The following is a 14,982-nucleotide window of genomic DNA, read 5'->3' as shown; positions in this document are numbered from 1 at the left end:
TCACTGTTGTGGCCTCTCCCATTGCAGAGCACAGGCTCCAGGCATGCAGGCTCAGTGGCCATGGCTCATGGGCCCAGCCGCTCCACGGCATGTGGGATCTTCCTGGACCGGGGCACGAACCCGTGTCCCCTGCATTGGCAGGTGGACTCTCAACCACTGCGCCACCAGGGAAGCCCTGTAATATTTTCTTTAAACCTGTGTCAATTATCATTTTGGTTTCTCTGTTTTTTCTTCTTACATGCAAATACCATCACCACCACAATCATCATCTTCAACATGATGATAGGTTATTTTTCATTTTCACTCAGAGCTTTTAATTTGTTCTCAGTTTCAATAAGGGTTTGGAGACATAGAACCTAGGAAAGCATTGCTAATGTATAACTTTCTAAAGGTAATAACATATCTCTCATAAAAATGTAAAATGAACACGGCAAAGATATCATTTAACTCATTAATGAAGCAATGTTAAAACTGGTTCAGTTGAGAATTTAAAGAACTACTTATAGAAATTTTAATAAATGAATGTTAGGATAAGATTGCTAGATAAGATACAAAACTGATTAATGTACAATATGTTACTAAACTATAACTTTTGTGGTGTCTTTTCTAGTGGAAAAAATTATTTGCATCACTACCCTGCATAAATGTGCAAGTTAATCTGTGCCCCTCCAGAGTTATAAAATATGCTAGTCGATCAAAAGGACAAACTCAGCACTGCATTGAAAGAACACTCAATAATCTCTTTTGTCATTTCCAAATTTTCATAATATTTTGACAGTGACTTGAACATAGCTGATATTTATTAAATATATGTGGAATTGGATAAATGGAGACCAGGTGGATCTTAAGTTTTCATGTGAAATTGTTGGGATATCACTGGTAAAAACAGTTCTGATTAAAGATCATATGATTGTTGTCAAGCAGGCTCCACTAGACAAATAGCAGAGTCAAGGAGGTCAGGGGACACAGAACAGAAGTGTAACTGCTTTCTGAGCAAAGCTGGGAAAATAGTCCTGGCTAACATATAAATGTCACTGCTCTTGTGATGTCTTGAAAATCTGAAAGAGCTAAAGGCATTTTGCAGGCTTCTGAAATTAGAAAGTACTTTTTGCTCTTATCTTGATGAGGATACTCCTATATATGAAGCCTCCTATAGATTGGGGCTTCTTTTTAATTCTTATGTTGTGAGAGAGAATTGATCAAAAGTTCAAATTTTTAGCATGGGTTGCCTCAAAAATTGTGTTTTGATTTATTTTCTGTCAGGGTTATTTATCTTTTTTCCTCCTAATATTTCAATTTAAGTTTGCACGCTGAAATTCAATTTACTGTCCCCATTTGTAAAGGTAAGCCTAACAATAGCTTCTTAAAAATCTTACTTAAAAAAATATTTAAAAATTAATAAAATTTGATTTCTATACTGTTTCTATACTGTTTGTTTGTATTTTAGATTCCACATATAAGTGTAAAATATAGGGTATTTGTCTTTCTCCATGTGACTTATTTCACTAAATGTAATACCCTCCAGGTCCATTCATGTTGGCACCAATGGCACGATTTCATTCCTTTTTATGGCAGAGTAATATTGCAATACATTTACACATATGTACTACATATACATGTTCTATATATATGTGTGTACATAAACATGCACACACACACACACACACACACACACACTGCATCTTCTCTATACATTCATCTGTTGATGGACTTAGATTGCTTCTATGTATTGGCTAATGTAAATAGTGCTGCTATGAACATCGGGGTGCATATATCTTTTCAAATTGTCTGCAGATAAATACTCAGGAGTGAAATTGCTGAATCATATGGTAGTACTATTTTTAATTTTTTGAGGAAACTCCATACTGTGTTCCATAGTGGCTGAACCAATTCACATTCCCAGCAACAGTGTACTAGGGTTCCCTTTTCTCCACATCCTCACCAACACTTATTATTTCTTGTCTTTTTGGTAATAGACATTCTAATAGGGGTGAGGTGATATCTCATTGTAGCTTTCATTTGCATTTGTCTGATGATTAGTGATGTTGAGTACTAATTCATGTGTCTGTTGGCCATCATATGTCTTCTTTGGAAAAATGCCTATTCAAGTCCTCTGCCCACATTTTATTTGGATTTTTTTTATGTTGAGTTGTATGAGTTTTTATATATTTTGGATATTAAGCCCTTATGAGATATATTACTGGCAAGTATCTTCTCCCATTTAGCAGGTTACCTTTTCATTTGTTGATGGTTTGTTTGCTGTACAAAAACTTTTTAGTTTTATTAGGTTCCATTTGTTTATTTTTACTCTTGTTTCCCTTGCCTTAGGAGACAGATTCAAAAAAGTATTGTTAAGACTACCAAAGAGCACACTGCCTATATCTTCTTCTAAGAGTTTCATGGTTTCAGGTCTTACATTTAAAGACTTTAATCCATTTTGAGTTCATTTTTTTATGATATGAGAAAACATTCTAGTTTCATTCTTTTGCATGTAGCTGTCCAATTTTTCCAACACCACTTATTGAAGAAACTGTCTTTTCCCCATTGTATATTCTTGCCTTATTTGTCATAGATTAATTGACCATATGTGTGTGGGTTTCTTTCTGGGCTCTCTTTTCTATTACATTGAACATGTCTGTTACGTGTGCCAGTTCCATACTGTAGCTTTGTAATATAATCTGAAGTCAGGGAATGTGATACCACCAGCTTTGTTCCTTTTTTTCCTCAAGATTACTTTGGCTATTCAGGGTCTTTTGTGTTTCCATGCAAATTTTAGGATTATTTGTTCTAGTTCTGTGAAAAATGCTGTATTTTGATAGGGATTGCAATGAATCTGTAGATTGCTTTGGGTAGTATGGACATTTTAACAATACTGATTCTTCTAAAACATAAACATAAGATATCTTTTCATCTATTTGTATCATATTCAATTTCCTTCATTGATGTTTTATAGTTTTCAGAGTACAGGTTTTCTTCCTCCTTAGTTAAATGTATTCCAAGACATTTTATTCTTTTTGGTTTGATTGTAAATGGGATTGTTTTTTTGATTTCTCTTTCAGGTAGTTCATTATTAGTGTATACAAATGCAACTGATTTCTGTATATTAATTTTATATCTTGTAACTTAACCAGATTTCTTTATTAGTTCTAACATTTTTTTGGTAATGTCTTTAGGGTTTGCAATATATGTTATTATGTCATCTGCAAATAGTGACAGTTTTATTTTTCTCTTCCAATTTGGATGCATTTTATTTCTTTTTATCATCTGGTTGCTTTAGCTAGGACTTCCAATACTATGTTAAATAGAAGTGGTGAGTGGGCATCCTTGTTTTGCTCCTCATCTTAGAGGAAAAGCATTCAGTTTTTTAATCACTGAGTATAATGCTAGCTGTGGGTTTGTCATAAATGACATTTACTGTGTTGTATGTTCCCTCTATACCAACTTTGTTGAGAGTTTTTACCATGAATGGATTTAAATTTTGTCAAATGCTTTTTCTGCATTTATTGAAATGATCAGGTGACTTTTATGCTTTGTTTTCACAATGTGGTATATCACATTGATTTGCAGACACTGACATGCTTGCATCACTGGAATAAATCTCACTTGATCATGATATATGATCTTTTTTATGTGTGATTGAATTAGTTTTGCTAATATTTTGTTGAGGAGTTTTGCATTTATGTTCATCAGAAATATTGACCTGTAAGTTTCTTTTTTGTAGGATCTTTGGTTTTGACATCAGGGTAATGCTGACCTCATAGAATGAGTTCAGAAGTGTCCCTTTCTCTTAAATTTTTCAGAGTAGTTTGAGAAAGATAAGTATTAACCCTTCTTTTAAAGTTTTGGTAGAATTACCCTGTGAAGCCTGAAATTTTGTTTGTTGGGAGTTGTTTTTGTTTTGTTTTGTTTTTTAATTACTGATTCAATTTCATTACTAGTAATTGGTCTGTTATATTTCTTTTTTGTTCAGATTTTGGAGATTACACATTTCTAGGAATTTGTCCATTTTTTCTAAGTTGTCCATTTTATTGGTGTCTCTATTTTATTTATTTCCACTCTTGTCTTTACTATTTCCTTCCTTCTGCTGACTTTGAGCTTTGTTTGTTCTTCTTTTTCTAGTTCCTTTAAGTGGAATGTTATATTGTTTATCTGAGATTTTTCTTGCTTCTGAGGTAGGCCTGTATCATTATAAACTTCCCTCTTAAAATGGCCTTTACTATGTCCTGTAGATTTTTCAAAGTTGTATTTCTATTTTCATTCATTTCAAGGTATTTTTTGATTTCCTCTTTGATTTCTTTATTGACCAGTTGATTTTTAGTAGCATGTTGTTTAGTCTCCACTTGTTTGTGTTTTTTTCCATTTTACTTCCTGTGATTGATTTCTATTTCATACCATTATGGCTGGAAAAGAAGCTTAATATAATTTCAATCTTCTTAAAATTATTGAGGCTTGTGTTGTGACTTTGGATGTGTTCTATCCTGGAGAAAGTTTCACTTGCACTAGAAAATAATGTGTATTCTGCAGTTTTTGAACAGAATGTTCTACAGATATTTATTAGGACCATATGCTATAATGTGCCATTTAAGGCCAATGTTTCATTATTGTGTCTTCTGTATTTTCTGTATCTTTATTGATTTTCCTGTCTGGATGATGTATCCTTGGTTGTAGAAAAGCAGTTCTGTGAGTCTTTTTGTCATTTCCAGCAAGAGTTGCTCTATATGTAGTTGTAAGTTTAATGTGTTTGTGGGAACAAGTAAGCTCAGTGTCTTCCTATTCTGCCATCTTGATCCTGCCTCCCACTGCCTTTTGTTGGAAAATAAAGCCCTTGCTTCTTGCTAAACGATTATACAGAAGCCTTAGATTAGACAGGTGTCTTATAGCATAATGCTTGCCCTCCTCAGGATGCTATCAAATCTCAGCATTACTTGGGTCTGCTAAGGGATAAGAGTGAATATAAGCACATGAGCTTCAGGACCTGGCTAATATACTGGGAAGAACCAAGATATTCTATCTAGGAATGGATTCTGAGAGTGCTGGATCATGGAGATTAAAACATATAACAGGATAAGTAAGAGTTTGGTAATATGAGACAGGTGTAGCTCTTTTTTTTTTTTTTTTTTTTTTTTTTTTTTTGCCGTACACGGGCCTCTCACTGTTGTGGCCTTTCCCATCGTGGAGCACAGGCTCCGGATGTGCAGGCTCAGCAGCCATGGCTCATGGGCCCAGCTGCTCTGCGGCATGTGGGATCTTCCTGGACCGGGGCACGAACCCGTGTCCCCTGCATCGGCAGGCGAACTCTCAACCACTGCGCCACCAGGGAAGCCCTAATTAACCATTACTTCTTAACATTTAAGTAAATCATCTTTAGGACTGACTGACTTTCTCCAGTTTTTAGACCTTGTTTCCTTTGACAACTTGGTATGGCATTTCCTACAATTCTACCTGAGCCAAGGCTCAATCCACAGACTGAGGTATAGAAGCTTTTCTAAAGGTGGAACAGCCACTTGAAATTACACAATTATTTATTATGAAACTTTTCACAGCATACCTTATCTTATTTGAACCATGATGTGGGATTTTTCTCTTCAGGAAAATCAGATCTTTTAACATATACCAAAAAGAATAATGCTTGAGGAAAAAAAAAAGCATAGCTTTTAAAGTTGTATCCAGAAATGATATCAATAACACACCAACCCAGGGACCTCTGATTCAGATTAAGAATATTGCTTTTATTGCACTATGAACTATACTTTTTGGTTCAAGCTGAGACATTTAGCAAATAACAATGCTACTGTTAAGTGCACGTTAAAAGGAAAGTAGGGTATTTCTTTGTGTAGAAACACCAAAATTGGGAACATACTGTAATCATATTGCATTTCCTTATGGTGCCATAGAGAAATGGACAAAGAACAAAAATAAGTGTAGGTAAAACCTTTAGATATACCGTAGAGCTAACTTATATAAAAGGAATTTAATATAGAGACATCTTTATAACAATCAACATTGCCTCAGGAAGATAACACCACAAACTGTTTTATCTGCCATGGAGAGAGTACTGCAGAATTTAATAAATGCATTGCAAATTCTTTGCAAGCAAGGCAAAGTAAAAGTTAGTATAATTAATAAATGATGCAATGTCTGGTTAGAGATCTGTGTTCAAATGATAAGGTTGGCTATCTTGTGAATATGTTAGGTATTTATTATAAAATATAGCTTTTAAATATAGGCTTCTGTGTAAGATCATACTTTCAACTTATTTATGACACAGTTGACCTTAAGAGATCAGTATGCCCACATTCTTATATTCATAAATGGCCTTATATACATTTTTCTAATTTTGTTTGTATTTGTGATTTTTAAAAATACTTCAGAAAAGATGATATCCTGGTCCACAGGGGCTATAAATTACCTGACTATAGAATCACCTTCAACTTCTCTCTGGAGAGATTTCCTCTGAAACACAATCCAAGTTTTCCTAGGTTCTGTATCATGCATAGATATCTAATATGACATGAAAGATAGTTATTGGATCCTTTTGACTGCCACAATGAGAATAGTCACCTACCTCCCTATTCCAAGAGATGTTGTTTACTATAATTGAATGGAGCATATATAGGTACTGTAATCAGACAAATCAGTATGAATCTACTCCATAACTCTTGAGGTAAGTTTAAAAGTCTATTAACCTCACTGATACACCCTCCTGACGCTATCACTTCCTCCACTTAAAATGTATAAAATGTCCCCCACTCCTGGTTGCTCTGAGGATTAAATGATAATAACATGCAAAGGGCCCAGCATATAGAAAGTATTAAATGAATCTTCTTTCCAGTTTCCTTTTTTTGTCCTGAAAAATACACGACATGAAATTAAGTCTAATCCAGCCACACAATTGAAATAAATTTTCTTATAGTAAAACTTATGTTTGGCTTTATTTTCTACCTGAGTACTCCTCAAGTTAAAAAAACAAAGAAATAATTGACTTTTGAAAAAGAAACCAACCAATTGTTTTCAAAGTTTGTACCATCTAGAATGGAAAATATCACAATTTATTTCCCAAGCATGTAACAAATGAGGGCATTCCTACTTCTATGATGTTCAAACTGTGTAGCCCAGTCAAGCAATGTAGGAATGTGTTCTTAAATCTGGAAAAGGGCTACATCTTCCTTGGAGCTCAGAGAATCTTAGGATGATAGTTTCAGATACCTTCTTTCTGCAATGTTACCAAAATCAGACAGAAAAGTTTAGAGAAATGGAATGTATTGCTTCTTTATTGTCTTAAAAATCACATATCTGATCAAGCTATATCTTATTCAGTCTAAATAAGGCAATTGGTCTCTGTGGATAAGTGAGTAGTGGGGGTCGGAGCTTGCTGTGTTGTGACTATTGCAAAAGGAAAGTATTCCACAGAAATCCTGTTTATAGAAGGAGTACTCAGAGTCCAGTGGATGATGATCCTCAATGCTTTTGTAAAGCCTCTTTGTCCTGTGACCAAAGGAATGGGAAAAAAACAGTGTGTGCTTCACTCATATGGAAGAATCTTTATTGTCTGTGATAATATGATTAATATATAGTTGAGTTCAATAGCAGTTCAAATAAATATTTCTTCAGCACCAACTATAACCAGCATTATTCTAGGCACTCAGGATAGAGAATTAATGAGCCACAGTCTTTGTCCTTGGGGAGCTGATAGTCTAGTTGAGGAAAAGGCTTAAGGCAGAAATTTTGACTTGTTTCAATTATAGCTACATGATCTGAAGGCTAGTTCCACATTTTAAAAAAGCTTAGTAAATATTTGTATTATTTAAAAAATAAATTTAAGTGAAAAAATTACCTGAAAAACACATGTCAAATAAGGCTTTATAGGAAGACTATGTTTTTTAGCACTTTATCTGAAAATATGTCACAGGAATTTTAAAAGATAATTACTATTTTAATAGAACCACCATAATACATTATCACATATAAAAATATTAACACATCTCTTAATATATTGTCCAATGGCTACCCAGTGTTCAAATTGCCAATTGCCACATAAATGACATTCTTTTTTTTAATCATCATTTGTTGTTTAAAATCAGAATCCAAATAAGGTCTGTTCATTTTTATTGGTTAATAAAGCTCTTATGTCTCTTTAGTCTACAGATGTCCCCTCTTCCTCTCTTCTCTCTCCATCCCTTTATCTCTCTAATTTTGTCATTTATTTGTTAAAGAAACCAGGTTGTTCATCTTAAGTGTCCCATATTCTGGGTAATGTTTGATACTTCCTTATGGCACTGATGTGGTGTTCTACCAGAGTCTCTGTATTCCCTGTAAATTGGATCTAGAGGTTCATCAAATCCAAGTTTTAGTTGTTCATGGAATTATTTTTGGCAAGAGTATTGCATAGACAGTGCTGTGTCCCTTCATCAGAAGGTATACACGTCTGATTGTTTCTCTTTTTGTGGTAGCAGCAGCCATTGCTAATAGATGTCTCAATTCATTCAACCATTAGGGTTGTGAAATGGTGATATTCTAGTACCATCATCTCGTCTTCCTTTATGAGCTAGAATACTTCTATAAAGAGAAAAATCTCATCTACCATTTGGTTTCCAGTGGAAGAGTACATATAAAAAGTCAGGAAAAGAGCTTGATACTTTAACTTTACTTGTAAATTTTAAAATAAGTTATATCACTCTTAACCAATTTCACTTCTCTTTTTAATATCATTATGATCTCATGGGTTTTAATATATCTGATGCCTTTTATCCTTTAGGTTTACTATGCTTATTAATGTGCAATTTGTCCCATTCCTGACCAGTAGAAACTTCCCTAGTTCTCTTAAAATCTTTTTAATACAATCATAGCCTCTGTGATAGTTTCCTTGCATTCTGGTCATTACAAAATAATCCAGGGTTTTTTTTTGTACATTTTGTGTGCCAGACTTCTAATGAGCCTTAGTTCCTTTTTAGTGGGAAATGATATTTAGAGACCACAGCATGTATACTAAGGTTGCTCCTTTCTACTGAGTTGATAATTGACCTTTTCAGTGTACAGAGTGAAGAAATATGTTTTTCTCCATAAGCATAAAATACATCCAGAATACATATCCATACTGATATTTCTAAATCAGTTTCAGAACCTAATCTCTTTCACCAAATATGCATTTCCCTTTTCTGCTGAGAAATTCAAATTTTCAATATTACTGGAAATCAGGGAATCCAGACCTATTTTACTTTTGTAAACAATACTTTACAATGCTTAGATTCTTAGTGTAATTTTCGTGGAACAGAATTTGCATGGCTCCAAATTCTTCTATGATTAATAAACATAACAATGAATACACTGAGCTTTTACTATGTAATATTATTTACACTTTATAATAACCCCACACAAAGGTATTATTCCCAGTTTATAGGTGAAAAAATTAAAGCTAAGAGATGTTAAGTAATTTAAAGAAGGTGACACTATTATTAATGGGGATCCCAATCACTGATTTGTCTGACACTAAAACCCACAGAGTTAACCAATTATTAATGATTATGCTATGGTGACTGTTTAATTAATAACATTCTCCTTCTGTTGTAATTATCAACTGATCCAAGCCTATTAGCCAGAACCCTGGTGGCATTTAGAGAAAGTAAATGATTTAGGTCTCATGGCCTATTATTTCACACATGCTACTTAATTATATATGCATGTGTGTGTAACAAGCAGGGCATACCTTGGGAAAGTCAATAAATTTTAGCTTGTGGTATCACATGAGTTGTTTGACCATAGGCTCTTCTTGATGATCTGATATGCTCTTGAGAGGAAATTTGTAATGTTCTCCTAGGAAGCAGTTTTAAGGTCAATTAGTAGATTTATAAACCTTATTTTTACATATTTTGTTAAAAGATCAGCTGAATTTTGTACTTCCAGGCATTGTTCAAATATTGGAATGCAGCAGTTATAATTGGCTTTAAAGTTTTAGGAGAGACACGATAATATTCATTTCCAATTGATTTTGAAATGATAAATGTTCAGAGTATAGAGTACTGTACTTGAATTATAACAGTGAACAACTAAATTGGGTAAATGTTATTTGTTCCCCCTGCTACACACTGCAAAGGGGAGCACACAAAATAGAGGCTCTAAGTCTTCCCCTTTCACTAGCTTCAGGAAAAAATGGTACAATCTCTTCAAACTAATCAGAAGGGGTTGGTTGTGATCACATCTCCAAAAGTGAAATTTTTATCTCCTAAAGCAATAAGAGGTCTGGCCATACGTCTTCCTAAAGACTCCATTGATGAGACTACATGAGGACTTCCCTGCCACTAAGGGAACAAGTTCCCAGGATTGGACTGCTTATAGCACCTGTCTCCAGCATTCCTTCTGAACAAATACCTGCATCAGTTTAGGAGATTTAGGGTGGAAATCATAAAGGTGGTGTGAGTGCAACTATTGGATACATTCCTATGCCTTGAGTAATACTATTTTATGTGAGTTAAAGAAAACATAATAATGGGCAATGACTATAGAAATAGAACTTCCTGCCATAGTTTTCAGTGTGTGCACTAAAAATAACAGATTTATGTTTTTATTATGAGGACAAATCAACGAAGGCTACTGCTATGTCCATGTGAAACTCCGTAGTAGAATTCCACTAAGGAGGTAAAATGCACTGCTGGATCAATTTTGTCCTGTTGTATTTTAAAAACAACAAATATCTATTTGCATGCATTGGGGATTAGGAGGGAAGGATCAGTTTAAAAAGGAGCATTCAAATGCTAATATTATCCAAACTTTGTTGTTTAGATATTCTGCCATACTGACTCCTTATACCAGCTTATTAAGACAGTTACTAGAATTCCCCACTTTATAGATAATATCAATCTTAATAAAACCTAGAAACGTGTCACACTTTCAGCATACAATATCTCAATTAAGCCTCATAAAAATTCCTATAAGGATAACATTATTATAATTCCCAATTTACAGATGAAAAATTGAGATCCTCAATGATTAGATTAATTGGTCAAAGTGACACAGCTAGTAAGAATTAGAGCTGGGAACTTAATAAGCCATCTTGACTCTTAAAAACCCATGCATTACTTGACCTTCAAGCAAATGTGAATACAAGGGCTCAGAGAAGTAAGTCAATTCTAGATAATTTTAAATATAAAATCAAAAGCTCTCTTTTCACTGTAGCATGCAATTCCATAGATAGCACAAAATAGACATATGATAACTTCATTTACATTACCAATTACATATTTTACATTTATAGCACACTCTGTAATAAATATTAATTAATATAGCACCAAGCAATGACATAAAAACTAAAGAAAGGCAAAATAAAAATTCAAATTTAATGGAATTAAGCAGGTGATGCTTTCAGCAGAAAGGGAATTTTTACCCAGAAAGAAAGAAGGAAGTGAAAATGAGAAAAGGGCATTCTAGGTAATTTTTTTTCATGTCACATTTGAGAACATTAGAGAAGCTTCCTAAAATGGAGAGATGGGAGCTATTTCAGGTATTACAGTGATGTTTCTTCATAGACTCTTCAATGGATCTTGAAGAAATTGAAAATTGTCTTAGAGAAGATCTTATTTATCAGAATTAATAAACCCCTCATAGGTAGCTTTACCTTATTTAACTTAAAACGTCCCTAAGTGACAGGAGAATTCTTTAAGATCTTCTAACACATGTAAGCAATATATTTTTCTAAGAAGAGGTAAGGTTGTGCCACTCTTATTGCCTTTAAGGAAAATAAAAATTAAAATTAAAATCTGTACAAAGTTAAATTGAAGTTAATTTACTCCAATGAAGACTTCAAATTTCACCTGGAAATAGAAACATTAAATTTTATAAAGTGCTTTCTACATTGATGATATTTCAATTATGAATTGGGGCACAGGAGTCTGCAGGCAGAGCATGCTCAGATAAAGAACACTATTTGGACCTTTACTTGCTTACATTCCTCATTCTGTACATTCTCATATTCTGACTAATTTTAATGTCAACCACACTTTCTCCCACTTATAATCAATTTCTTGCTAAAAACACTTTTCTTCTGTCTATGGCCTTGTATCTCCTTAGATCTACTCAAATTGATCTCGGAGAGATAGCAGTGAGTGGTCCTGAAGAGAGATCTTAGTTCCCTGCCCAGGAATTGAACCAGGGTAACCTGGATGAAAACCAGGAATCCTAGCTGCTAGACCACCAGGGGCTAGAGGCTAGAGGCAAAATGGTCCTGGCTCTTTCCCCCATTTGAAAGCAAGAATGTTTCAAGGAGGTAAAAACTGTAAAAACAGGTACAAAGTTTATTATTAGAGACAGAGCACAAAGTATGGGAGAGCACACAGAGAAAAAGTTTATTTCTTTAAGTCAAAAGCTAGGCAGAAATATACACTGGAAGAGTAGTGCGGGCATCCTGAATGAGGAGCGCAGTAAGGAGGTGATTTAAAGCACTTATATAGGACAGTTCTTCCGGGTCTTTGTTTACCTTTGGCCAATTATCTTGTTTCTTTTTCCACATCTGACTGGTCCGAGGACCCTTCCCAACACGTGTGCGCAACTTTTCGCTAAGATGGATCCCACTTCAGAGGCCTGTGGGTGCATATCCACACTTACTATGGGGTGGTGCTACCCTCCCTTTTTGACCCCCAAGGAGCCTTCCTGTGTATGTGCAGATAGAGAAGTTTCCCTTGACTTCAGTAGTGGTCATCTTATCTCTTTACTTCAGCAGAGCTCAGCTTCTGCCACTAGCTTTGCCCTTGGAGTGTCTGGGTGAGAACAAAGCTTTAAATTTTACGCCACTTGACAAACACCAGCTGTCCAGCACAGGGGCCCATCTATCTCCTACCTCAAAATTGCCAGTTTCTCGTGGTTTAACCTTCCAGTCCTCCCGTCCTGAACTGTAATTTCCTATAGAGCTTCTCTAGAGGCAGTAGACTTCTGTTCTTGCTATTTCCCCAGCTTGGTTCTTCATATTTTCTTGTCTTTACTGAACCAATTGTATTGAGAGATTACCAAAGAAATGGAAGCAATGGTCTGTGTCTGTATTGGGTGATGATACAGGAAATGCTGAGTTGGGCTTGTCTGCAGAGAATTTTATGCTAATAAGCAGAAAGTAACAGAGAAAAGAAGTTTTTGGCAGAAGTTGAGGTAATATCTTGATCCAAAAGGATCATCCCAAAGGCCTAGGAAGAGAGTGATAATCATAATACAAAGCCAAGTGATGAAAATCAGACCACCAGATTAAAGCAAGAATATTAATTCTGTTCATACATTCATTCCACTTACCATGTGCCAGACACCGTTCAGGGAATCTTGCAGATCATTTTTAGAATTCTGCCTACCACACCTCAGTACCTTAATAATATCCAGAAGCTTGAAGGTACTCTGAACTAGATCCTGTGCCCCCTTAACTAAAAATCTCATAATGTCTTCCCATTGACACATGTTATTGTTTATGGACAAATGATTCAAAATAAAGAATGGAAAGTAGAACCTGAAAAAAATTCTTACCAAAAAAAAAAAAAGACTTTTTAATGATTACTCAGAGCTGTGACTCTTTAGAGAGGCTGGTCACAGTTCTGGTTTAAGTGCAGAAGATGCTGCATGAGGCTTCTTGCAAGCTGAACAACACTGAAAATCTTTATGTAGAAGCATTTTGTAAATAAATGCTATACAAATGAAAGTTATTATCATGCAGAACTAGCCAATTTTCTTGTGTCTTCTGATTTTTCTTATCTTTCCCTATTGATAGCATTTACTGTTCACTCCATGATGAATATAGGTCACAATGTGGCAGCTTAGAAAGCCATTAGAATGCTGACAGTCATAGGGCAAGCTTTCATTCTAGTTTGTATGTCATTCTCTGAATCTCTGATATAAATAGAATTTTAAAATTCAGGACCACATTTGTTTTTATTTATTTATTTTATTTTTTCAAATGTTAACAGGATATTCCTTCTAACAGCTTTGCCAAATTATTCTCTCAAACTTCAGATTGCATTCTCAATATTGAATTCATGGAGTTATGTTTTTCTATTCCTCTTCCTGTTTAAGAGATTTAGCCTCATCACATTTTCCATTAAGTGGCAACTCAAGGGTCAGAAGGTAGAGAGTGAGCCTTCTCAGCAAAGCTTAATAATAAGGTAGGAAAATTAAGACTCTTTCAACCTTGGCAAAAGTAAAAAAAGTAATTATCTCATAAATTTAATTGATATGTGCAATCAGTGTAAATCATTCTAAACAAAATATCCCCTCCACCTTTACAATAGGGGTTTTTGCAGGAAATACTTATAACAGTTTATCTTATTTGGTTGACATAAGCCCAGTCTTACACTAGACATCCAGGAGTTTTAAAATTTTGATATTTTATCATTGTGTGAGAACTGACTCTGGGCTGGACAGATGTTCTATAATACTTCCAGGAGATAAAAAATCTTATTTGAATCTTCAACTACAGTTTTTAGCATATTGACCTGCCTCTCTCCACATTTTTTACAATCTATGATTTGTTTATCAGTTTTATTTCATGTATATCTTGAGCTTTACCATATTCACTTAGAGATAAGCATGAAAAGTTTTATAAATAAATAATATAGTAATTCTTAGACTTTGCATAAATTTCTCATGTATGAACTGAAAAGCAGATGTAGGGGGAAAACTCAAAATGTAATCCATAATAAATTCTAACAAACATAACTATTTCTTAGGAATTTTTATTAGAAAATCTGGCATACATTTACCATGTTTGAGCCTACCTTTCCTGGGTTCATTTTTATACATGTTAATTTTAGTGTACACTTTATTCTTAATGAACGAATCTTGTCTCATAACTGAAGAAAGAAGGAATTATGATGAAGATTAGTGTCTAAGAAAATGTTTCATAACGAAAGAAAATATTTCAGTACATTAGATATTTCTAGGAAATGAATAGTCAAAAGAATAAAAAGCATAAAATTATTTATTTAAAATAAAACATTTTTTAATTGTTCTTTCAGTGTTAGT

The sequence above is a fragment of the Mesoplodon densirostris genome, chromosome 18, assembly GCF_025265405.1.
Source record: "Mesoplodon densirostris isolate mMesDen1 chromosome 18, mMesDen1 primary haplotype, whole genome shotgun sequence".
NCBI lineage: Eukaryota > Metazoa > Chordata > Mammalia > Artiodactyla > Ziphiidae > Mesoplodon > Mesoplodon densirostris.
The sequence above is the reverse complement of the archived record's forward strand: the minus strand, read 5'-3'. Positions refer to the sequence as shown.